The sequence below is a fragment of the Triticum dicoccoides genome, chromosome 2B (assembly GCF_002162155.2).
Source record: "Triticum dicoccoides isolate Atlit2015 ecotype Zavitan chromosome 2B, WEW_v2.0, whole genome shotgun sequence".
Lineage (NCBI taxonomy): Eukaryota > Viridiplantae > Streptophyta > Magnoliopsida > Poales > Poaceae > Triticum > Triticum dicoccoides.
The window spans coordinates 823,001,364-823,025,759 of NC_041383.1; the positions used below are offsets into that span (position 1 = coordinate 823,001,364).

A 24,396-nucleotide genomic window follows, 5' to 3' on the forward strand; every position below is an offset into this window, starting at 1 on the left:
GCTATATATGAGAGGCCTAGGATACAAGTGTGCTACTAGGACACGACTCCATATCCTATCTAAACACAATACAACTACAAGTCCATCTGTAACCTGCCTTGAACACAATATTCGACACAACTCTAACAAACTCTACCTTGGCGAATATTCTCCACCACCTCGAGTTCGCCAATGCATCAAACTTTCATCTATATTGGACTTGAGCTTATCCCATAAGTACCGCTGCTACTCCAAAGACTCCATATGACTCCACCTGCAACTTGTAGTCCCTTCTTTTCTTGACCACGGTCAACACTCGAGCAAAATTAAGTTCCTTGTTACTCTAGCTTGTGCTTCCAACTTCCAGAGTATCCGTCCAACGCCATCACACACTGATCACTGACCTGAGTGAAAGGGAACAACTCACATACTGGGTGTAACACATAAGAGTTACCTGAACTCAACATCACCGCTCCTTTCTTGACCGTCTGTCTGAAACTTGAAGGAATTTCACCATTGCTTGTAGTCATCTCGAGTCAAATTCGCAGTTGTCTCATCACATGTATGACCACCAGAGCCCTGACCCGTCTTCATGTCCCGTGCATACCGCACGCCTCGCCGCTATTGCAGCGTCGAGCCTCCGCTGTCGCGATCAAGTCTCAAGGGTCGCAAACACACACCACTCAACCCCCACTGCAGAGTACCACCAATCATCACCGACCGATGACGGGTTTCGCGCTTCCATCAGACCACTGGGCTCCAGTCTAAATTACGTGTCACTCGCTTTTTTCCCGCTGAATAAGCTTCGATTCTCTGGATCCTTACACCGTAGCCCCTCAATCCAGCTCCACCTTCAACATGACTCCATGGTAGATGATCAGTCCACTCTCACGCCTCATCGACTTCAAGCTTCGTGTATACACCACGTTGAATCAATCCTGGACCATAGTCTTGTCAAAGCCACACAAGCCCTCGGGGCCTGCGCCACGTGTTTCCACGCCCAGAAGTCGGTCATCTATCAGCATCATGCACCTATGTCATCATCACCGATTCCACCACCATCTTCTGTACCAACCGACTTGCGTCGATCCGTCAGACTGTCTAGTCCGACCCAACCGAGCTTTTCTGGCTGCACGACACGCTCAAGGTCCCCAAATCGTCTTCTATCCATCACATGATAATTCCATCTTAGCTGAATCGACTTCCCGCAACGCCTTCAAGCATCCCTGTTGTGCCAACAAATCTTTCACCCTGTCTTCTATAACCCAAAGCTTTCAGTCCCGTCGAACTTCTCCACCTCAAACCAGTTATCCGATGGCCCCACAGTTTTTTGGACGACTGACCCTGCAAAAAATTTATCCGAGCTTTCCTCATGCGATGCCCAAGTACGCAAGCAAAACCTGACGTGGTACACCCTTGTGCACTAATAGCAAATTCCAACCAAAGAATACTTTTGATCTTCACCTGTAGTAGCTCTAGCCGAACTTCCGATGCTGTTGTTGCTTTGTCACGATGCTCTCCAATGGACTGTCGTATCATGGAGTTTTTCCGCTAGTTGTGATATGCCTCTCGCCGTGCCCACTTGACAACTCGGTCCTTTTTTTTTCACAAAACAAATCTGCCACGATGGCTTTCTTGCTGTTTCCGATTGCACAAAGTATCGCTAAAATCTGCACGGTGCGACCGATCGAGTCGACGCTCAGCCGTCCTTGCACGCATCCCCTTCCGCCGCTTGGGCTGCCTGCTCGCGCCCATGCTGGGCCGCACCTGCTTGGCCCAGCTGCGTTGCCGTAGGCCATGTCCCGACCTCGCTGACCGAGTACGTATCCACTCGGGGTTGTTCCACGCGAGCGTGACACCGCGTCATTTCTTCCGATCTCGCCTACGATTGATTTTCCATGATATCTTTACCTCTAGATCAACAATCAACAGCCTCCGAATAACCTAGCTCATGATACCACTTGTTAGAATAAATTTGAAGGCATATCATCGATCATCCGAGGACCAAGCAATCACATGAGGCACGACACCGAGATTTGTTAACGAGGTTCATCGATATGACTACATCCTCGGGGCCTGACTATGAGCGCTCCTCCCCATGACACCGTCACAATACCGCACCAGGTCGCCCTGGACGCTGGCACATGCCGCCGGCTTCCCCTGTGTTCCTGTGCTATTATGTTGGCATAGTTTACATCGTGTGTCTAGCCCGCTATATATGAGAGGCCTAGGATATAAGTGTCCTACTAGGATACGACTCCACATTCTATATAAACACAATACAACTCATAGTCCAACTGTAACCTACCTTGTACACAATATTCGACACAACTCCAAGACCGTTGCCCCTGATACACACACAGCAGCAGCAAACCACTCATCAGGTTCACTTTATTTTGATAAACTACTAGTGTTTGGGATGCAATGCACAGATATAAATGAATGTTACAAGCCAATGTGCACCATCGTCGATGTAAAAATATGTAAAAAAAAACGCTTCACGGTTGTTTTAGGGAGCTACAGGCCTAGCTACTACTCCCTCCGTTCCTAAATATTGGTCTTTCTAGAGATTTCAAATAGACTACCACATATGGATGTATATAGATATATTTTAGAGTGTAGATTCACTTATTTTGCTCCGTAGTCACTTGTTGAAATACGAGCGGCTGCGGAGCCTGGCTGGGATGGTGCAGACGGTAGTCGGCAGTTACTGGTCCATTGGCACGACCCTAGGTTGACGACTATCTTCATTGCACTCTTGCTGGTGATGGCCGTGGTACTGTACTTGACGCCATTCCGGGTGGTGGCCATAGTGATGGTGTAGTACTTCCTCCGACCGCCATGGTTGCGGGGCAGGACCAACCTGCTCCTCAACTTGTACAGTCGTCTGCCATCCAAGGACTATTCATTGTTGTCCCTTCGCATACACCATATGCTTCTCTCGACCGTCACCAAGGAAAAAATATAGTGTGCGATAGCCAAATAGTGTCGGCTTTAGAATACGCTATTAGCATGCTCGTGCTATTAGTAAGACATTGTACACTGATTTATTTAGCCAGACAATTTTTAATACGCTACACTAGTAGAAAACAGGGCTTTTGTCCCGGTTTGTAAGGGCCTTTAGTCCCGGTTCTTGAACCGGGACTAATAGGTCGTTACTAATGCCTCCCCCTTTAGTCCCGGTTCTTACACGAACCGGGACAGATGGGCATCCACGTGGCCGCTGCGGGCAGCCCAGGCATGGGGGCTTTGGTCCCGGTTGGTGACATAAACCGGGACCAAAAGGTATCTGAGGTTTTTTTTAAAGTGGCTGGTTTAGGGGTTTTGAGGGTTAATTTAGGTTGTTATTAGCTAGCTAATGGAGAGAAGTGTCCTCTCTTATCTTCGTGCTTGGTTTACCAACGCTACTGCTATGTTCATTTCACCCGCTGATATATAATAACTCTTCATGCTCGCATCATACATCATCATATATAAAATTAAGTCCTACTAATCATGCATCATCATACAACTTCTATTCGTTATTAATAACAAGTCATACGATCATCATACTCATAGTCATCGAACCCAACCCGACATAATTGTTCTTAGCACATCATCAGTATCAGGTAGACCTAAACACACATAAAACAATATAGACCCTGACTCTCCATTATGAAGAATGGAGATAATTCTGTCTCCAATTCTTGCGCTTCGCTTCCTTTTGCTTTTAAGAAGCTCCTTACGACTGTCCATACATTTTTTCCATTCTTTGATTGTCATGTCTCCACTTCTTTTAGAAATCCGGTATGGACAGTTGAGATTCGTAGGACGACCTGGTTGTATGTTCAAAACATCAAGGCGACCGTGCGTATACATCAGATGAGGCACACAATCATTCGGTTATCTGTTGAAAAACATAGTAATAACTTCGTAGTTAGCAATGCTGTACTAGTTTTAGAAGTATGCAAAAAGATGCATGGATGTCGTAATAGTAAAAAATCTTACCAGGGTCTCTCCATGGTAGTTACCGTAGTTCAACACGTGCACTAGTGGCACGTATTGACCATAATGTTGAGGAGTTCGATTGTAGACATTGTAATTCTCAAGATCAGTACAAAATGCGATCAAATGATTTTTCTCCTTATAAGTTAATTCCGAGCCATCGGTGTAGTGGTTTTTGTCTATCATCTTCCACACATTCTTTGAAGAATGAAATAAGGTGTTAATGGAAATAAGCTGTCAATTATTTTGAAATAAACAATATAAATTACTTAATAACTATGTTAAGCTCACATGGGGGAAGAATTGGAGGTGTATCCACAAGGACCCAAATGTCCATATTGTCTTGCTTGATTGTAGGATCACCAAGATCCATGGTGAGAAGCATACCCTCATCAAAACCATACATCTTGCAAAGTGCTTCCCAATTTTTGCAACAAAAATGGGTTACACTCTCAGCATTGTACAACTTTACTTTAAAATCCACACCATGATGGGTCCTTACGAGATTTTTTTTGGTTTTCATACTTTCATGGTCTTCAAAACCCATCCTCTCGAAGACATAGCATCTTGCATAGCATGGGATAAGCTAGTCGAATTGGAAAAGATGAAAAATACACGTTAAAATAGTTGAAGTCATGCTTAATTACGAAAAAAACTATTGTCGTCGTTGCGTACCGTATGAACATCGAAGGTCTCCTCGAGCTTAATGCTGAAGCGCCGATCTTCGTCCAGCTCAATGAACCTGTCGCACATACCTCGGTCATCGTGGCACCAGTCACACTCCCCCGGGCGGTTTTCGTCGTCCGAATACGGCATTTTCGGCCTATGTTCATAATTCAAATATTAAACTTGTACAATTAAATATATGTACTAAAAAAACTAAATTATATCATTATTATTAATCACGGGTTAACTATCGGTGATGGTACGTAGCTCCTCCTTTCATTCCCGAGTGCATTATTACACCAAATTGTCTAGCACACGGGAATGAAGGAGAAGCTACCCCCGTGAGGGCGTGGATGATGGAGGGGGCTCCTAAATTTCTGCATAGAGTGCTCTTCAATTTTAGCATTCAAAGTAGGAGTACTTTTTCAATATGAGCATTCAATAAGCAAAACCAAATCGTAAAATAAAGTAGTATTCAAATTAGCATGCATTCAATTATAACCAAAACTACATCATCTCTTGTGTCCGTACATTGTCGAATATTATCACTAATACTCCTCGAATATTATCATACATATAGCATCGCTAATACAGCTAGAACCGTAGCGCCCGACGGTGTTGGAAATATGCCCTAGAGGCAATAATAAAAGTATTATTATTATATTTCCTTGTTCATGATAATTGTCTTTTATTCATGCTATAACTGTATTATCCGGAAATCGTAATACACGTGTGAATACATAGACCACGATATGTCCCTAGTGAGCCTCTAGTTGACTAGCTCGTTGTGATCAATAGATAGTCATGGTTTACTGGCTATGGATATTGGATGTCGTTGATAACGGGATCACATCAGTAGAAGAATGATGTGATGGACAAGACCCAATCCTAAGACTAGCACAAAAGATCGTGTAGTTCATTTGCTAGAGCTTTGCCAATGTCAAGTATCTCTTCCTTCGACCATGAGAGCGTGTAACTCCTGGATACCGTAGGAGTGCTTTGCGTGTATCAAACGTCACAGCGTAACTGGGTGACTATAAAGGTGCACTACAGGTATCTCTGAAAGTATCTATTGTTTTATGCGGATCGAGACTGGGATTTGTCACTCCGTGTAAACGGAGAGGTATCTCTGGGCCCACTCGGTAGGACATCATCATATGCGCAATGTGACCAAGGAGTTGATCACGGGATGATGTGTTACAGAACGAGTAAAGTGACTTGCCGGTAACGAGATTGAACAAGGTATTGGATACCGACGATCGAATCTCGGGCAAGTAACATACCGATAGACAAAGGGAATTGAATACGGGATTGATTAAGTCCTTGACATCGTGGTTCATCCGATGAGATCATCGTGGAACATGTGGGAGCCATCATGGGTATCCAGATCCCGCTGTCGGTTATTGACCGGAGAATGTCTCGGTCATGTCTACATGTCTCCCGAACCCGTAGGGTCTACACACTTAAGGTTCGATGACGCTAGGGTTATAAAGGAAGTTTGTATGTGGTTACCGAATGTTGTTCGGAGTCCCGGATGAGATCCCGGACGTCATGAGGAGTTCCGGAATGGTCCGGAGGTAAAGATTTATATATGGGAAGTCCTATTTTGGCCACCGGAAAATGTTCGGGATTTTTCGGTATTGTACCGGGAAGGTTCTAGAAGGTTCCGAAGTGGGGCCCACCTGCATGGGGGGGCCCACATGGACGTGGGTAGTGGGGGAAAGGCCCCACACCCCTGGTCAAGGCGCACCAAGATCCCCCCTTAGAAGGAATAAGATCATATCCCGAAGGGATAAGATCAAGATCCCTAAAAAGGGGGGATAACAATCGGTGGGGAAGGAAATAATGAGATTTCTTTCCTCCCACCTTGGCCAACGCCCCAATGGACTTGGAGGGCAAGAAACCAGCCCCTCCACCCCTATATATAGTGGGGAGGCGCATGGGAGCTACACACGAAGTTCTGGCACAGCCCTACCTCTCTCCCTACTCCTCCTCTCCCATGGTGCTTGGCGAAGCCCTGCTGGATTGCCACGCTCCTCCACCACCACCACGCCGTTGTGCTGCTGTTGGATGGAGTCTTCCTCAACCTCTCCCTCTCTCCTTGCTGGATCAAGGCGTGGGAGACGTCACCGGGCTGTACGTGTGTTGAACGCGGAGGTGCCGTCCGTTCGGCACTAGGATCATCGGTGATTTGAATCACGACGAGTACGACTCCATCAACCCCGTTCACTTGAACGCTTCCGCTTAGCGATCTACAAGGGTATGTAGATGCACTCTCTTTCTACTCGTTGCTGGTCTCTCCATAGATAGATCTTGGTGACACGTAGGAAAATTTTGAATTTCTGCTACGTTCCCCAACAGTGGCATCCTGAGCTAGGTCTATTGCGTAGATTCTTTGCACGAGTAGAACACAAAGTAGTTGTGGGCGTTGATGTTGTTCAATATGCTTACCGTTACTAGTCCAATCTTGTTTCGACGGTATTGTGGGATGAAGCGGCCCGGACCGACCTTACACGTACTCTTACGTGAGACAGGTTCCACCGATTGACATGCACTTGGTGCATAAGGTGGCTAGCGGGTGCCAGTCTCTCCCACTTTAGTCGGAACGGATTCGATGAAAAGGGTCCTTATGAAGGGTAAATAGCAATTGGCATATCACGTTGTGGTCTTGCGTAGGTAAGAAACGTTCTTGCTAGAAACCCATAGCAGCCACGTAAAACATGCAACAACAATTAGAGGACGTCTAACTTGTTTTTGCAGGGTATGCTATGTGATGTGATATGGCCAAGAAGAATGTGATGAATGATATGTGATGTATGAGATTGATCATGTTCTTGTAATAGGATTCACGACTTGCATGTCGATGAGTATGACAGCCGGCAGGAGCCATAGGAGTTGTCTTTATTTATTGTATGACCTGCGTGTCATTGAAGAACGCCATGTAAACTACTTTACTTTATTGCTAAACGCGTTAGTCATAGAAGTAGAAGTAGTCGTTGGCGTGACAACTTCATGAAGACACGATGATGGAGATCATGATGATGGAGATCATGGTGTCGTGCCGGTGACGATGATGATCATGGAGCCCCGAAGATGAAGATCAAAAGGAGCAAAATGATATTGGCCATATCATGTCACTATTTGATTGCATGTGATGTTTATCATGTTTATGCATCTTGTTTGCTTAGGACGACGGTAGTAAATAAGATGATCCCTTACAAAATTTCAAGAAGTGTTCTCCCCTAACTGTGCACCGTTGCTACAGTTTGTCGCTTCTAAGCACCACGTGATGATCGGGTGTGATGGATTCTTACGTTCACATACAACGGGTGTAAGACAGTTTTACACAGCGAAAACACTTAGGGTTAACTTGACGAGCCTAGCATGTGCAGACATGGCCTCAGAACACGGAGACCGAAAGGTCGAGCATGAGTCGTATGGTAGATACGATCAACATGAAGATGTTCACCGATGATGACTAGTCCGTCTCATGTGATGATCGGACACGGCCTAGTTGACTCGGATCATGTGATCACTTAGATGACCAGAGGGATGTCTATCTAAGTGGGAGTTCATAAGATGAACTTAATTATCCTGAACATAGTCAAAAGACCTTTTGCAAATTATGTCGTAAGCTCACGCTTTAGTTCCACTGTTTAGATATGTTCCTAGAGAAAATATAGTTGAAAGTTGATAGTAGCGATTATGCGATCAGTAGAAAGCTTACGTCCTTAATGCACCGCTCAGTGTGCTGAACCCCAACGTCGTTTGTCGATGTTGCGAACATCGGACATACACGTTTTGATAACTACGTGATAGTTCAATTAAATGGTTTAAGTAGAGGCACCAAAGACGTTTTCGAAACGTCGCGGAACATATGAGATGTTTCGAGGGCTGAAATTGGGATTTCAGGCTCGTGCCCACGTCAAGAGGTATAAGACCTCCGACGATTTTCTTAGCCTGCAAACTAAGGGAGAAAAGCTCAATCGTTGAGCTTGTGCTCAGATTGTCTGAGCACAACAATCACTTGAATCGAGTGGGAGTTGATCCTCCAGATGAGATAGTGATGTTTCCCCAAAGTCATTGCCACCAAGCTGCTAGAGCTTCGTGATTAACTATAACATATCAGGGATAGATATGATGATCCTTGAAATATTCATGATGTTTGACACCGCGAAAGTAGAAATCAAGAAGGAGCATCAATTGTTGATGGTTGGTGAACCACTAGTTTCAAGAAGGGCAAGGGAACAAAGGGATACTTCATGAAACGGTAATTCAGCTGCTGCTCTAGTGAAGAAACCCAAGGTTGAACCCAAACCCGAGACTAAGTGCTTCTGTAATAAGGGGAACAACCACTGGAGCAGCATTACCCTAGATACTTGGTAGATGAGAAGGCTGGCAAGGTCGATAGAAGTATATTGGATATACATTATGTTAATGTGTACTTTACTAGTACTCCTAGTAGCACCAGGGTATTGGATACCGGTTCGGTTGCTAAGTGTTAGTAACTCGAAATAAAAGCTACGGAATAAACGGAGACTAGCTAAAGGTGAGCTGACGATATATGTTGGAAGTGTTTCCAAGGTTGATATGATCAAGCATAGCACGCTCCCTCTACCACCGAGATTGGTGTTTGCGTTGAGCATAGACATGATTGGATTATGTCTATCGCAATACGGTTATTCATTTAAGGAGAATAATGGTTACTCTATTTTTGAATAATACCTTCAATGGTCTTGCACCTAAAGGAATGGTTTATTGAATCTCGGTCGTAGTGATACACATTTTCATGCCAAAAGATATAAGATAGTAATGATAGTACCACTTACTTGTGGCACTGCCATGTAAGTCATAATGGTATAAAACGCATGAAGAAGCTCCATGTTGATGGATCTTTGGACTCACTCGTTTTTGAAAAGTTTGAGACATGCGAACCATGTCTATTGGTGTATATGCATGAAGAAACTCCATGCAAATGGATCGTTCAGACTCACTTGATTTTGAATCAACTGAGATATGCAAATCATACCACATGGGCAAGATGACTGAAAAGCCTCATTTTCAGTAAGATGGAACAAGATAGCAACTTGTTGGAAGTAACACATTTTGATGTGTGCAGTCGAATGAGTGCTGAGGCATGCAGTGAATATCATTATGTTCTTACTTCACAGATGATTCGAGTAAATGTTGAGTATATTTACTTGATGAAACACAAGTCTGAATTATTGAATGGTTCAAGTAATTTCAGAGTGAAGTAGCAGATCATTGTGACAAGAGGATAAAATGTCTATGATATGATCATAGAGATGAATATCTGAGTTACGAGTTTTGGCACACAATTAAGACATTGTGGAAATTGTTTCGCAATTAATACCGCCTGGAACACCATAATGTGATGGTGTGTCCGAACATCATAGTTGCACCCTATTGGATATGGTGCGTACCATGATGTCTCTTATCGAATTACCACTATCGTTCATGGGTTAGGCATTAGAGATAACCACATTCACTTTAAATAGGGCACCACGTAATTCCGATGAGATGACACCATGGTTTAGAGAAACCTAAGTTGTCGTTTCTTAAAAGTTTGGGGCTGCGACGCTTATATGAAAAAGTTTCAGGTTGATAAGCTCGAACCCAAAGCGGATAAAATGCATCTTCATAGGAAACCCAAAACAGTTGGGTATACCTCCTAATTCAGATCCGAAAGCAATATGGATTGTTTCTAGAATCGGGTCCTTTCTCGAGGAAAAGTTTCTCTCGAAAGAATTGAGTGGGAGGATGGTGGAGACTTGATGAGGTTATTGAACCGTCTCTTCAACTAGTGTGTGACAGGGCACAGGGAGTTGTTCCTGTGGCACCTACACCAATTGAAGTGGAAGCTTATGATATTGATCATGAAACTTCGGATCAAGTCACTCCCAAACCTCGTAGGATGACAAGGATGCGTACTACTTCAGAGTGGTACGTAATCCTGTCTTGAAGGTCATGTTGCTAGACAACAATGAACCTACGAGCTATGAAGAAGCGATGGTGGGCCCGGATTCCGATAAATGGCTTGAGGCCATAAAATCCGAGAGAGGATCCATGTATGAAAACAAAGTGTAGACTTTGGCAGAACGGCTCGATGGTCGTAAGGCTAATGAGTACAGATGGATTTCAAAAGGAAGACGGACAATGATGGTAAATGTCACCATTAAGAAAGCTCGACTTGTCGTTAAGATGTTTTCCGACAAGTTCAAGGAGTTGACTACAATGAGATTTTCTCACTCGTAGCGATGCTAAGAGTCTGTTGGAATTATATTAGCGATTACTGCATTATTTATGAAATCTTGCAGATAGGATGTCAAAACATTGTTTCCTCGACGATTTTAATGAGGAAAGGTTGTATGTGATACAACCGGAAGGTTTTGTCAATCCCGAAAGATGCTAATAAGTATGCAAAGCTCCAGCAATCCTTCTAAGGACTGGAGTGAGCATCTCGGAGTTGGAATGTATACTTTGATGATGATAAAATTTTTTGGGTTTGTACAAAGTTTATGAGAAACTTGTATTTCCAAAGAAGTGAGTGGGAGCACTATAGAATTTCTGATGAGTATATGTTGTTGACATATTGTTGATCAGAAATGACGTAGAATTTCTGGAAAGCATATAGGGTTATTTTGAAAGTGTTTTTCAATGGAAAGCCTGGATTAAGCTACTTGAACATTGAGCATCAAGATCTATAAGGATAGATCAAAATGCTTAATAATACTTTCAAATGAGCACATACCTTGACATGATCTTGAAGGTGTTCAAGATGGACCAGTCAAAGAAGGAGTTCTTGCCTGAGTTGTAAGGTACGAAGTTAAGACTTAAAGCTCGACCACGGCAGAATAGAGAGAAAGGACGAAGGTCGTCCCCTATGCTTAAGACGTAGGCTCTTCAGTATGCTATGCTGTGTACCGCACCTGAAGTGTGCCTTGCCATGAGTCAGTCAAGGGGTACAAGAGTGATCCAAGAATGGCTCACAGGACAGCGGTCAAAGTTATCCTTACTAACTAGTGGAGTAAGGAATTTTCTCGATTATGGAGGTGGTAAAAGAGTTCGTCGTAAAGGTTACGACGATGCAAGCTTGACACCTATCCGGATAGCTCTGAGTAGAGAGACCAGATACATATAATGGAGCAATAATTTAGAATAGCTCCAAGTAGAACAGTTGTTTGGAATAGCTCCAAATAGAGCGTGGTAGCTGCATCTAGGAGATGACATAGAGATTTGTAAAGCATACACGGATCTGAAAGGTTCAGACCGGTTGACTAAAACCTCTCTCACAAGCACCATGATCAAACATAAAACTCATTGAGTGTTAATCACATAGTGATGTGAACTAGACTACTGACTCTAGTAAACTCTTGGGTATTAGTCACATGGCGATGTGACCTGTGAGTGTTAATCACATGGCGATGTGAACTAGATTATTGACTCTAGTGCAAGTGGGAGACTGTTGGAAATATGCCCTAGAGGCAATAATAAAAGTATTATTATTATATTTCCTTGTTCATGATAATTGTCTTTTATTCATGCTATAACTGTATTATCCGGAAATCGTAATACACGTGTGAATACATAGACCACAATATGTCCCTAGTGAGCCTCTAGTTGACTAGCTCGTTGTGATCAACAGATAGTCATGGTTTCCTGGCTATGGACATTGGATGTCGTTGATAACGGGATCACATCATTAGGAGAATGATGTGATGGACAAGACCCAATCCTAAGACTAGCACAAAAGATCGTGTAGTTCATTTGCTAGAGCTTTGCCAATGTCAAGTATCTCTTCCTTCGACCATGAGAGCGTGTAACTCCTGGATACCGTAGGAGTGCTTTGGGTGTATTAAACGTCACAACGTAACTAGGTGACTATAAAGGTGCACTACAGGTATCTCCGAAAGTATCTATTGTTTTATGCGGATCGAGACTGGGATTTGTCACTCCGTGTAAACGGAGAGGTATCTCTGGGCCCACTCGGTAGGACATCATCATATGCGCAATGTGACCAAGGAGTTGATCACGGGATGATGTGTTACGGAACGAGTAAAGTTACTTGCCGGTAACGAGATTGAACAAGGTATTGGATACCGACGATTGAATCTCGGGCAAGTAACATACCGATAGACAAAGGGAATTGAATACGGGATTGATTAAGTCCTTGACATCGTGGTTCATCCGATGAGATCATCGTGGAACATGTGGTGGGTATCCAGATCCCGCTGTCGGTTATTGACCGGAGAACGTCTCGGTCATGTCTACATGTCTCCCGAACCCGTAGGGTCTACACACTTAAGGTTCGATGACGCTAGGGTTATAAAGGAAGTTTGTATGTGGTTACCGAATGTTGTTCGGAGTCCCGGATGAGATCCCGGACGTCACGAGGAGTTCCGGAATGGTCCGGAGGTAAAGATTTATATATGGGAAGTCCTATTTTGGCCACCGGAAAATGTTCGGGATTTTTCGGTATTGTACCGGGAAGGTTCTAGAAGGTTCCGGAGTGGGGCCCACCTGCATGGGGGGACCCACATGGACGTGGGTAGTGGGGGCAAGGCCCCACACCCCTGGTCAAGGCGCACCAAGATCCCCCTTAGAAGGAATAAGATCATATCCCGAAGGGATAAGATCAAGATCCCTAAAAAGGGGGGATAACAATCGGTGGGGAAGGAAATAATGAGATTTCTTTCCTCCCACCTTGGCCAACGCCCCAATGGACTTGGAGGGAAAGAAACCAGCCCCTCCACCCCTATATATAGTGGGGAGGCGCATGGGAGCTACACACGAAGTTCTGGCACAACCCTACCTCTCTCCCTACTCCTCCTCTCCCATGGTGCTTGGCGAAGCCCTGCTGGATTGCCACGCTCCTCCACCACCACCACGCCGTTGTGCTGCTGTTGGATGGAGTCTTCCTCAACCTCTCCCTCTCTCCTTGCTGGATCAAGGCGTGGGAGATGTCACCGGGCTGTACGTGTGTTGAACGCGGAGGTGCCGTCCGTTTGGCACTAGGATCATCGGTGATTTGAATCACGACGAGTACGACTCCATCAACCCCGTTCACTTGAACGCTTCCGCTTAGCGATCTACAAGGGTATGTAGATGCACTCTCTTTCTACTCGTTGCTGGTCTCTCCATAGATAGATCTTGGTGACACGTAGGAAAATTTTGAATTTCTGCTACGTTCCCCAACAGACGGGTATCGTCGCGGGCGGTGGACACCCAAAGATAAGGAACCATCACAGGATCATAGCTCCAGTGAGATCCCTGAAGAACCTGCCAAGTATTGTCGAACCTGCCCTCCAATGCAACCATGTAGCGACGGACGTGCTCGTCCTCCTCGCTGACACGGTGACGTACCACCTCCGTGGTGTCCGGAAGTCTCGGCACCGTCACTGGCCCACGCGACCTCCACCAAACAAGTATCGGGTCAACAATGGGCTGCCTCCTCACCAACCTACGTCCCCCGGAAGGTAGCACCTCCCAATACCAACCCGGCGGAGCCCAGTCCCGAACATGGCCCTGATCAAGCAGGCCTCCACTGCTGAGCCACCGACGACGAGGATGCGGGATAGGCATAGTCGACGTCGATGCGGGAACTAGTTCTATATATAGTTAAATAAAGTAGTTTTATTAATTAAATCAACTAGTTCAACTACTAAGCACTTACTATGAATAAATAAAGTAGTACTAACTAAAAACAAACTACTTCTATATATAGTAAAATAAAGTAGTTTATTAAATCAACTAGCTAGTTCAACTATATATGAAGCACTTACTATAAATAAAACAAAGTAGTACTTACTTAAAATTAACTAGTTTAACTATAGTTCTATTATTTTTCTAACTAATTATATTAAACACTTTCTCTTCTTATTTTTTCCTTTTTCCTCTATTCTAAATATGAACATATTCATAAATGACTTTGATCATGCACAATTTTCCTATACATACACAATATGAACATATACATAAATTGACAAAGAAAATACAATGAACAAAAAAATCATTAAAATTCTATGAACAAAATTACAACAGAAAAAAATCAGAAAAATTCTATGAACAGAAAAAAATCAGAAAAATTTGACATATTCGATCTTTGCATATATATGAACATACAAACATATTCAACAATAATATCACCAAAAAAACCTATTAACAGAAAAAAAATCTAACAAAAAATCTAAAAAAAATCTATGAACTACAAAAAAATCTAACAAAAAAATCTCAACTAAATACTACTAACATCTAACAAAAAAATCTAAATTACTACACATCTAACAAAAAAAATCTATGAACTACAACAAAATCTAACAAAATATCTAAAAAAACTCTAACAAAATCTAACTCAATTAACTACACATTTAAATTAACTACTATTAACATCAAATTAAATTAGCAAAACTTTTGCTCACGGCGATGGTGTCGGGGATGGCGACGGTGACGGCGAGGTGCGGCGTGGGGCGGGGAGGCACGGCGACGGCGATGGCGACGGCGAGGTGCGGCGCGGGGCGGCAACGGCGTCGGGGCGTCGCGGGCCGGTGCGGCGCGGGACGGCATCGGGGCGGCACGGGACAGCGTCGTGGCGGCGTGGGATGGCGCGAGGCGACGACGGCGACGGCGAGGCGGAGACGGACGGGCAGCCTGGCGGCGTCAGGCGGCGGGGAAGAATGAACTGAACCAAATTTTCGCGAGGCTGCTTATATAGGCAGAGCATTGGTCCCAGTTCATGGCACCAACCGGGACCAATGCACCCCTTTAATCCCGGTTGGTGCCACCAACCGGGACCAAAGGCCTCTTTTCAGCAGCCCAAAGGGCGTGAAAAAGAGAACTTTGGTCCCGGTTGGTGCCACCAACCGGGACTAAAGGGGTGCATTGGTACCGGTTCGTGCCACCAACCGGTACCAATGCACCCCTCTAGTCCCGGTTGGTGGCACCAACCGGGACCAAAGGTCGTGTGTTAGAACTGGCGCGGTGCAGTGCTATGTTTAGTCCCACCTCGCTAGCCGAGAGGGGCTCGGAGTGGTTTATAAGCCCTGTCGAACCAACCACTTCGAGCTCCTCTCTACTGCAGGCTTATGGGCCTCAAATCACTCTCTTTGCTTGTGGGCCTATTGGGCCTACTGCGGGCCTGCATCCTGGCCCTAGTAATGGGTTTTTAGTCGTATGTAGATAGTGGTGGCCTTGTAGGTGGCACTTTTTTTCTTTTTTCCCCAGTTTTTTTGCTTTCCTTTTTGTTTCTAATTACTTATTTATTTTCTTTTACGATAATTCTTTTTGCTATTAAAGTTTGTAACAAAATTCTATTTATTTATTTATTTTATTTTATGATAATTCTTTTTGCTTTTAATGTTTTGAACAAAATACTAATTACTTATCTATTTTCACTTTTTTCTAATTTTTCCCAGTTTTTTTGCTTTCTTTTTTGTTTCTAATTACTTATTTATTTTCTTTTACGATAATTCTTTTTGCTATTAAAGTTTGTAACAAAATTCTAATTACTTATTTATTTTCTTTTATGATAATTCTTTTTGCTTTTAATATTTTGAACAAAATTCTAATTACTTATTTATTTTCTTTTATGATAATTCTTTTTGCTATTAAAGTTTGTAACAAAATTATAATTACTTACTTATTTTCTTTTATGATAATTCTTTTTGCATTTAATGTTTTGAACTAAATTCTAATTACTTATTTATTTTCTTTTATGATAATTCTTTTTGCTATTAAAGTTTGTAACAAAATTCTATATAATTTTAGTTTCAACAATACTAGAGGTTTATAAAAGCTTTTTAGTTGATTCCTTTAGTACCAGTTCTAAGGCTGTTACAAAGGCTGGGGCCCACGAGCACCTTTTAGTACCGGTTCGTGGCATGAACCGGTAAAAGAGTTTTTTAGTTGATTCTTTCTGCAGCTGTTTTTTAGTCCCACCTCGCCAAGCGAGAGGCACTCACAGCGGTTTATAAGCCTTGAGTGTAGACACGATAAAGGGAGAAGCGCAGTGCTCACCTACATGTTGGCCTGAAGCTAAGCAACGTGCAGGTGAGCATTGCGCCTCTCTTTTATTTTGGCATGGTATCATCATTTCATCTACATAGCATATGCAAGAAAGTTGAGAGGGTTACGACAAAAACTGGATGCACTTCGTGTACAAAACGGACAATCTCTTTCGAAGTATCAGGATTTCATACGGAAACTTGTCTGTTACAACATGCATTTCAAATGAACTACAAAAAGGTTGAAAGTTGGCATGGTATCATCATAATAGTTGTGGAGAAAGTCTTCACTTTTTCTTCACCTGTGTCCTTTCCTTATTGCGCCGTAACCATGGATAATCTTCATCATTTATCAGGATGCTTGGGTCAGCCTTGACTTTGAAGGGAGGAATTTCATGAAATTTTTATAGTCTTCGGACATATCTGTCTTGCCCTCCACTCCCACGATGTCCCTTTTTCCTGAAAGAACTATGTGGCGCTTTGGCTCATCGTATGATGTATTCGCTTCCTTATTTTTTCTTTTTCTCGGTGTGGTAGACATGTCCTTCACATAGATAACCTGTGCCACATCATTGGCTAGGACGAACGGCTCGTCAGTGTACCCAAGATTGTTCAGATCCACTGTTGTCATTCGGTACTGTGGATCTACCTGTACCCCGCCTCCTGACAGATTGACCCATTTGCACTTAAACAAAGGGACCTTAAAATCTACTCCGTAGTCAAGTTCCCATATGTCCACTATGTAACCATAATATGTGTCCTTTCCCCTCTCGGTGGCTGCATCAAAGCGGACACCGCTGTTTTGGTTGGTGCTCTTTTGATCTTGGGCAATCGTGTAAAATGTATTCCCATTTATCTCGTATCCTTTCCAAATCGTAACAGTCAAAGATGGTCCCCTGGACAACGAGTACAGCTCATCACAAATAGTGTTTTCATCTCTGAGACGTGTTTCCAACCAACTGCTGAAAGTCCTGATGTGTTCACATGTAATCTAGTCATCGCACTACTCCGGATGTTTGGAGCGCAGACTGTTTTTGTGTTCATCGACATAAGGGGTCACCAAGGTAGAGTTCTGTAGAACTGTGCAGTGTGCTTGAGACCAAGAATATTCGTCCCTGCATATTATTGTCTCCCCTCCAAGCGTGCCTTTTCCAGTCAGTCTCCCCTCATACCGCGATTTAGGGAGACCTATCTTCTTAAGGTCAGGAATGAAGTCAACACAAAACCCAATGACATCCTCTGTTTGATGGCCCATGGAGATGCTTCCTTCTGGCTAGCGCGGTTACGGACATATTTCTTTAGGACTCCCATGAACCTCTCAAAGGGGTACATATTGTGTAGAAATACGGGGCCTAGAATGACAATCTCGTCAACTAGATGAACTAGGATGTGCGTCATGATATTGAAGAAGGATGGTGGGAACACCAGCTCGAAACAGACAAGACATTGCACCACATCACTCCTTAGCCTTGGTATGATTTGTGGATTGATCACCTTCTGAGAGATTGCATTGAGGAATGCACATAGCTTCACAATGGCTAATCGGACGTTTTCCAGTAGAAGCCCCCTCAATGCAACCGGAAGCAGTTGCGTCATAATCTCGTGGCAGTCATGAGACTTTAGGTTCTGAAACGTTTTCTCTGCCATATTTATTATTCCTTTTATATTCGAAGAGAAGCCAGTCGGGACCTTCATACTAAGCAGGCATTCAAAGAAGATTTCTTTCTATTCTTTCATAAGAGCGTAGCTGGCAGGACCTTCATACTGCTTCGGAGGCATGCCCTCTTTTTCGTGCAAGCGTTGCAGATCCTCCCATGCCTCAGGTGTATCTTTTGTCTTCCCATACATGCCCAAGAAGCCTAGCAGGTACACGCAAAGGTTCTTCATCACGTGCATCACGTCGATCGAAGAGCGGACCTCTAGGTCTTTCCAGTAGGGTAGGTCCCAAAATATGGATTTCTTCTTCCACATGGGTGCGTGTCCCCCAGCGTCACTCGGAACAGCTAGTCCGCCGGGACCCTTTTCAAAGATTACATGTAAATCATTGACCATAGCAAGTACGTGATCACCGGTACACATGGCAGGCTTCTTCCGGTGATCTGCCTCGCCTTTGAAATGCTTGCCTTTCTTCGACATTGATGGTTGGTCGGAAGAAATCGACGATGGCCTAGGTACACATTCTTCCTGCAGCTTCCCAGGTATATACTTTCGGTGTTAGCTAAGCAGTGCGTGCATACGTGGTATCCCTTGTTTGTCTGTCCTGAAAGGTTACTGAGAGCGGGCCGATCGTTGATGGTTACAAACAGCAAAGCGTGTAGGTTAAATTCCTCCTGTTTGTGCTCATCCCACGCACATACACCGTTTCCATTCCACAGCTGTAAAAGTTCATCAACTAATGGCCTTAGGTACACATCAATGTCGTTGTCGGGTTGCTTAGGGCCTTGGATAAGAACTGGCATGATAATGAACTTCCGCTTCATGCACATCAAAGGAGAAAGGTTATACATACATAGAGTCACGGGCTAGGTGCTGTGATTGCTGCTCTGCTCCCCGAAAGGATTAACGCCATCCGCGCTTAAACGAAACCATACATTCCTTGGGTCACGTGCAAACTCAGCCTAGTACTCTCTCTCGATTTTCTCCAGTGCGATCCGTCAGCGGGTGCTCTCAACTTCCCGTCTTTCTTACGGTCCTCACTGTGCCATCGCATCAACTTGGCATGCTCTTTGTTTCTGAACAGTTGTTTCAACCGTGGTATTATAGGAGCATACCACATCACCTTCGCAGGAACTCTCTTCCTGCGGGGCTCGCTGTCAACATCACCAGGGTCATCTCGTCTAATCTTATACCGCAATGCACCGCATACCGGGCATGCGTTCAAATCCTCGTACGCACCGCGGTAGAGGATGCAGTCATTAAGGCATGCATGTATCTTCTGCACCTCCAATCCTAGAGGGCATACGACCTTCTTTGCTACGTACGTACTGTCGAGCAATTCATTATCCTTTGGAAGCTTCTTCTTCAATATTTTCAGTAGCTTCTCAAATCCTTTGTCAGGCACAGCATTCTCTGCCTTCCACTGCAGCAATTCCAGTACAGCACCCAGCTTTGTGTTGCCATCTTCACAATTGGGGTACAACTTTTTTTTGTGATCCTCTAACATGCGATCGAACTTCAGCTTCTCCTTTTGACTTTCGCATTGCGTCTTTGCATCGACAATGACCCGACGGAGATCATCATCGGGCACATCGTCTGGTTTCTCTTGATCTTCAGCAGCTTCCACCGTTGAAGCATCATCGAGCACATTGTCTGGTTCCTCTTGATCTTCAGCAGCTCCCCCCATTGCAGCATCACCGTATTCAGGGGGCACATAGTTGTCATCGTACTCTTCTTCTTCGCCGTCTTCTATCATAACCCCTATTTCTCCGTGCCTCATCCAAACATTATAGTGTGGTATGAAACCCTTGTAAAGCAGGTGGGTGTGAAGGATTTTCCGGTCAGAGTAAGACTTCGTATTCCCACATTTAGTGCATGGACAACACATAAAACCATTCTGCTTTTTTGCCTCAGCCACTTCGAGAAAAATATGCAAGCCCTTAATGTACTCGGAGGTGTGTCTGTCACCATACATCCATTGCCCGTTCATCTGCGTGCATTACATATAATTATGTGTGTCAAAATTAAGAAAATCCGACAAATATCTATCTAAAGTAAGAAAATCAGACAAGTATCAGAAAGAAGATAAGAATAAGAGGCTCACCATGGTGGTGCCGGCGACGAGATCGGCGCGGGCGATCAACGGCGGTGAGAACGGGGACGGGGCGTGACGGACCCCTAAATCTAGAGAAATATCGAAAAAATGGAGCTCCAAGGTCGAGCTTCAAGAGGAGAAAGCTTAACTAGTGTGGCTCGGGCATTTCATCGAACACCTCATGTGCATAGGAGGTGAACTAGAGCACCCAAATGCACTCTCCTCGCCGGATTGAAAAAATAGAGCACTGTGGAGTGCTCTGCCACGGCGGTGGGTATATATAGGCAAGTTATTTGTCCCGGTTCGTGGCATGAACTAAGGTCACACAGACCTCGTCCAATCACTCGTGATAAGTCTTCAGGCGACTTCCAAACCTTCACAGACTTGGTCACTCGGCGATCCACAATTCCTCTTGGATGCGCTAGACCATGACGCCTAACCGTCTGGAAGAAGCACAGTCTTCAAAGGTAACAAGTGTCGGATCCACGCAGGATCAATCTCTTAAGTGATGCTCAAGCACTTTGGGTTTGTAGGGGTTTGGTTTTTGGGTTTTTCCTCACTCGAAGATTTTCGCTCAAAGTCCTCGGAGGATGGGTTGCTCTCAAATGACAAGTGTCAAGTTCTCTCGGAGCAGCCAACCAGCTAGTGGTTGTAGGGGGCGGCTATTTATAGCCTAGGGAGCAGCCCGACATGATAAGACATAAATGCCCTTCAATGATATGACCGTTAGGTGGATAAGATATTTTGGAACAGCTGGCGCGCAGCACAGCAACGGTCGGAAATTTGACTTTCAAATTCCTCAGGGCTATCATGTTCCTCACTGTGTAGGCAATCCGCACTGGCGAATTCCTAACTCCTTAGTCAGAACAAATTCCTCAGCGACCAAAAGAACTTCGTCTCTGTCACTGAAGAAATTGACAGAACTGTATGAGATTTCCAAAGGCTTCACTCGAAGGGATTGGTAGGTGTAGGATTTTGAGTTGAGCATCACATGGAAATTTTTCCTTAGTATTTCCTCGACCCCCTTTAACAGTACGGTGTTTCCTATGACTCAAGAAAGAGAAAACGAAACTACGAAAACAAAAGTCTTCACGCTTCATGTTCCTCAAATGAATACGAAGTCTTCAAGGTCACACCAATTTCTTCACTTTTAAAGTCTTCAGAAATTCTTCAGAAATCCAAAGTCTTCAGTCGAAGAACTTCATTTTTAGGGGTTGACTTTCTCTGTAAATATCAAACTCCTCATAGACTTATAGAGCTGTGTACACTCATAAACACATTAGTCTCTTAACCTATAAGTCTTCAATACACCAAAATCACTAAGGGGCACTAGATGCACTTACAAGTCCCGATTCTAAGCCATAAAGCATGGTGCACAAAACTATCAAGTAGTCATCATATTGAGCTAGCCAAACGTTCATAACGTCCGCATCTGCTCCTGCAATAGGTCTGTCACCTAGCGGTGCATCAAGGACATAATTCTTCTGTGCCGCAATGAGGATAAACCTCAGATCACGGATCAAGTCCGCATCATTGCTACTAACATCTTTCAACTTAGTTTTCTCTAGGGACACATATAAAAACATAGGGAAGCAACAACGCGAGCTATTGATCTACAACATAATTTGCAAAATACTACCAGGAACTTCCACTTAGATAGACATCCCTTTAATCATCTAAGTGCTCGCGTGATCCAAATCAACTAAACCATGTCCGATCATCACGTGAGATGGACTAGTTTTCAATTGTGAACATCACTATGTTGATCATATCTACTATATGATTCACGCTCGACCTTTCGGTCTCAGTGTTCTGAGGCCATATCTATATATGCTAGGCTCGTCAAGTTTAACCTGACTATTCCGCTTATGCAACTGTTTTGCACCCGTTGTATTTGAACGTAGAGCCTATCACACCCAATCATCACGTGGTGTCTCAGCACGAAGAACTTTCGCAACGGTGCATACTCAGGGAGAACACTTATACCTTGAAATTTAGTGAGAGATCATCTTATAATGCTACCGTCAATCAAAGCAAGATAAGATGCATAAAAGATAAACATCACATGCAATCAATATAAGTGATATGATATGGCCATCATCATCTTGTGCTAGTGATTTCCATCTCCGAAGCATCGTCATGATCACCATCGTCACCGGCGCGACACCTTGATCTCCATCGTAGCATCGTTGTCGTCTTGCCAACTATTGCTTCTACGACTATCGCTACCGCTTAGTGATAAAGTAAAGCAATTACAGGGCAATTGCATTGCATACAATAATGCAACAACCATATGGCTCCTGCCAGTTACCGATAACTCGGTTACAAAACATGATCATCTCATACAATAAAATATAGCATCACGTCTTAACCATATAACATCACAACATGCCCTGCAAAAACAAGTTAGACGTCCTCTACTTTGTTGTTGCAAGTTTTACGTGTTTGCTACGGGATGAGCAAGAACCGTTCTTAACTACGCATCAAAACCACAACGATAGTTCGTCAAGTTACTGTTGTTTTAACCTTATCAAGGACCGGGTGTAGCCACACTCAGTTCAACTAAAGTTGGAGAAACTGACACCCGCCAGCCACCTGTGTGCAAAGCACGTCGGTAGAAACAGTCTCGCGTAAGCGTATGCGTAATGTCGGTCCAGGCCGCTTCATCCAACAATACCGCCGAACCAAAGTATGACATGCTGGTAAGCAGTATGACTTGTATTGCCCACAACTCACTTTTGTTCTACTCGTGCATATATCATCAGTGCATAAAACCTAGGCTCGGATGCCACTGTTGGGGAACGTAGTAATTTCAAAAAAAATCCTACGCACACGCAAACTCATGGTGATGCATAGCAACGAGAGGGGAGAGTGTGTCCACGTACCCTCGTAGACCGAAAGCGGAAGCGTTAGCACAACCAGTGGCGGAGCGAGCGCCCAGTGACCCTGGGCAGTTGCCCGGGCTCACTGGCACTCCGACTGCAACAGTGGTCGTACCACAATATGGAAAACTGCTCGATACAGAGTAGATTTACCCGGGCAAAACTGTATTAGGCCTCCTTCACAGCCCAGCCCAGTTATTTACTTGAACGTCCCGATCACTCCACCCCACTAGAAAAAAAAGAATACCATCGATCGCTTCGCTCTAGCCGAGGAGGCAACAGGGAATACCATCGATTGCTCCAGAGTCCAGACAGTTCTCGCCTTCTCGGCTTCTCGTGTACTCGCATCTCTTTGGTTTCTCCCAAGTGCGGCAGGGACTTGAAGGCGAGGCGGCGGTCTGGGGCTGGGCGAGCGGCAGGCCGACGGCGAGCCGGCAGTGGCCACGGTCGTCCCCTCCTTTGGCCCTTCCTCTCCTGAAGGCTGAGGCAGTTCCTTTCCTTCGACTTCCGGTTAGATTGCGTACTTAATAACTGACTTGGGTTGAGATAATGAGATTGATGTACTTAGGGCTTATTTATATAGGAACTTTTGATTGGGGATGATTATGACCAAAGTCCAAAAAGAAAATCCACTTTTATGCTGGAAACTACAGAAACTGTAAGTTAATTAGACTGAAAAACTAGTATGCAGGTTGCAGACTCTTTCCTCTAGTAATTTTAAGAAATATTTCACCGATTCACTTTAGTTTGGCAACATCAAGAAATACTTGATAATCTGATACATGTAGTTGATGCAAGTAGCTTTTTTATTGTACTGTACTATGAACTTGTGATTAATCCATATTCTTATTTGTGTAAAAACTAACTTCAGATTTTTTACTCACTAAATTTCAGAGATGAGGAGGCTTTTGGTTAAGGGAGCAAGGACTAAAAATATGAATGATGTGCAACCTGAAGTAGAAGTAGAGCAAAGGACTGAAAATGTGAATGATGCACAGCCTGAAATAGAAGTAGAGCCACCAGCGCCAAACGTTGCCAATGAATTTAATCCAAATGCGATTGAGCGCGATCCGGGAAAGAGGAAACAAATTTGTGAGTATCCTCCTGATATTCA

The 24,396-nt window shown here is 44.1% G+C and overlaps 1 pseudogene; it reads left to right on the forward strand.

Annotated features, from left to right (window-relative positions):
• The window catches only part of LOC119361587, a 38,015-nt pseudogene that overhangs the window by 8,406 nt on the left and 5,213 nt on the right, over positions 1 to 24,396 (forward strand).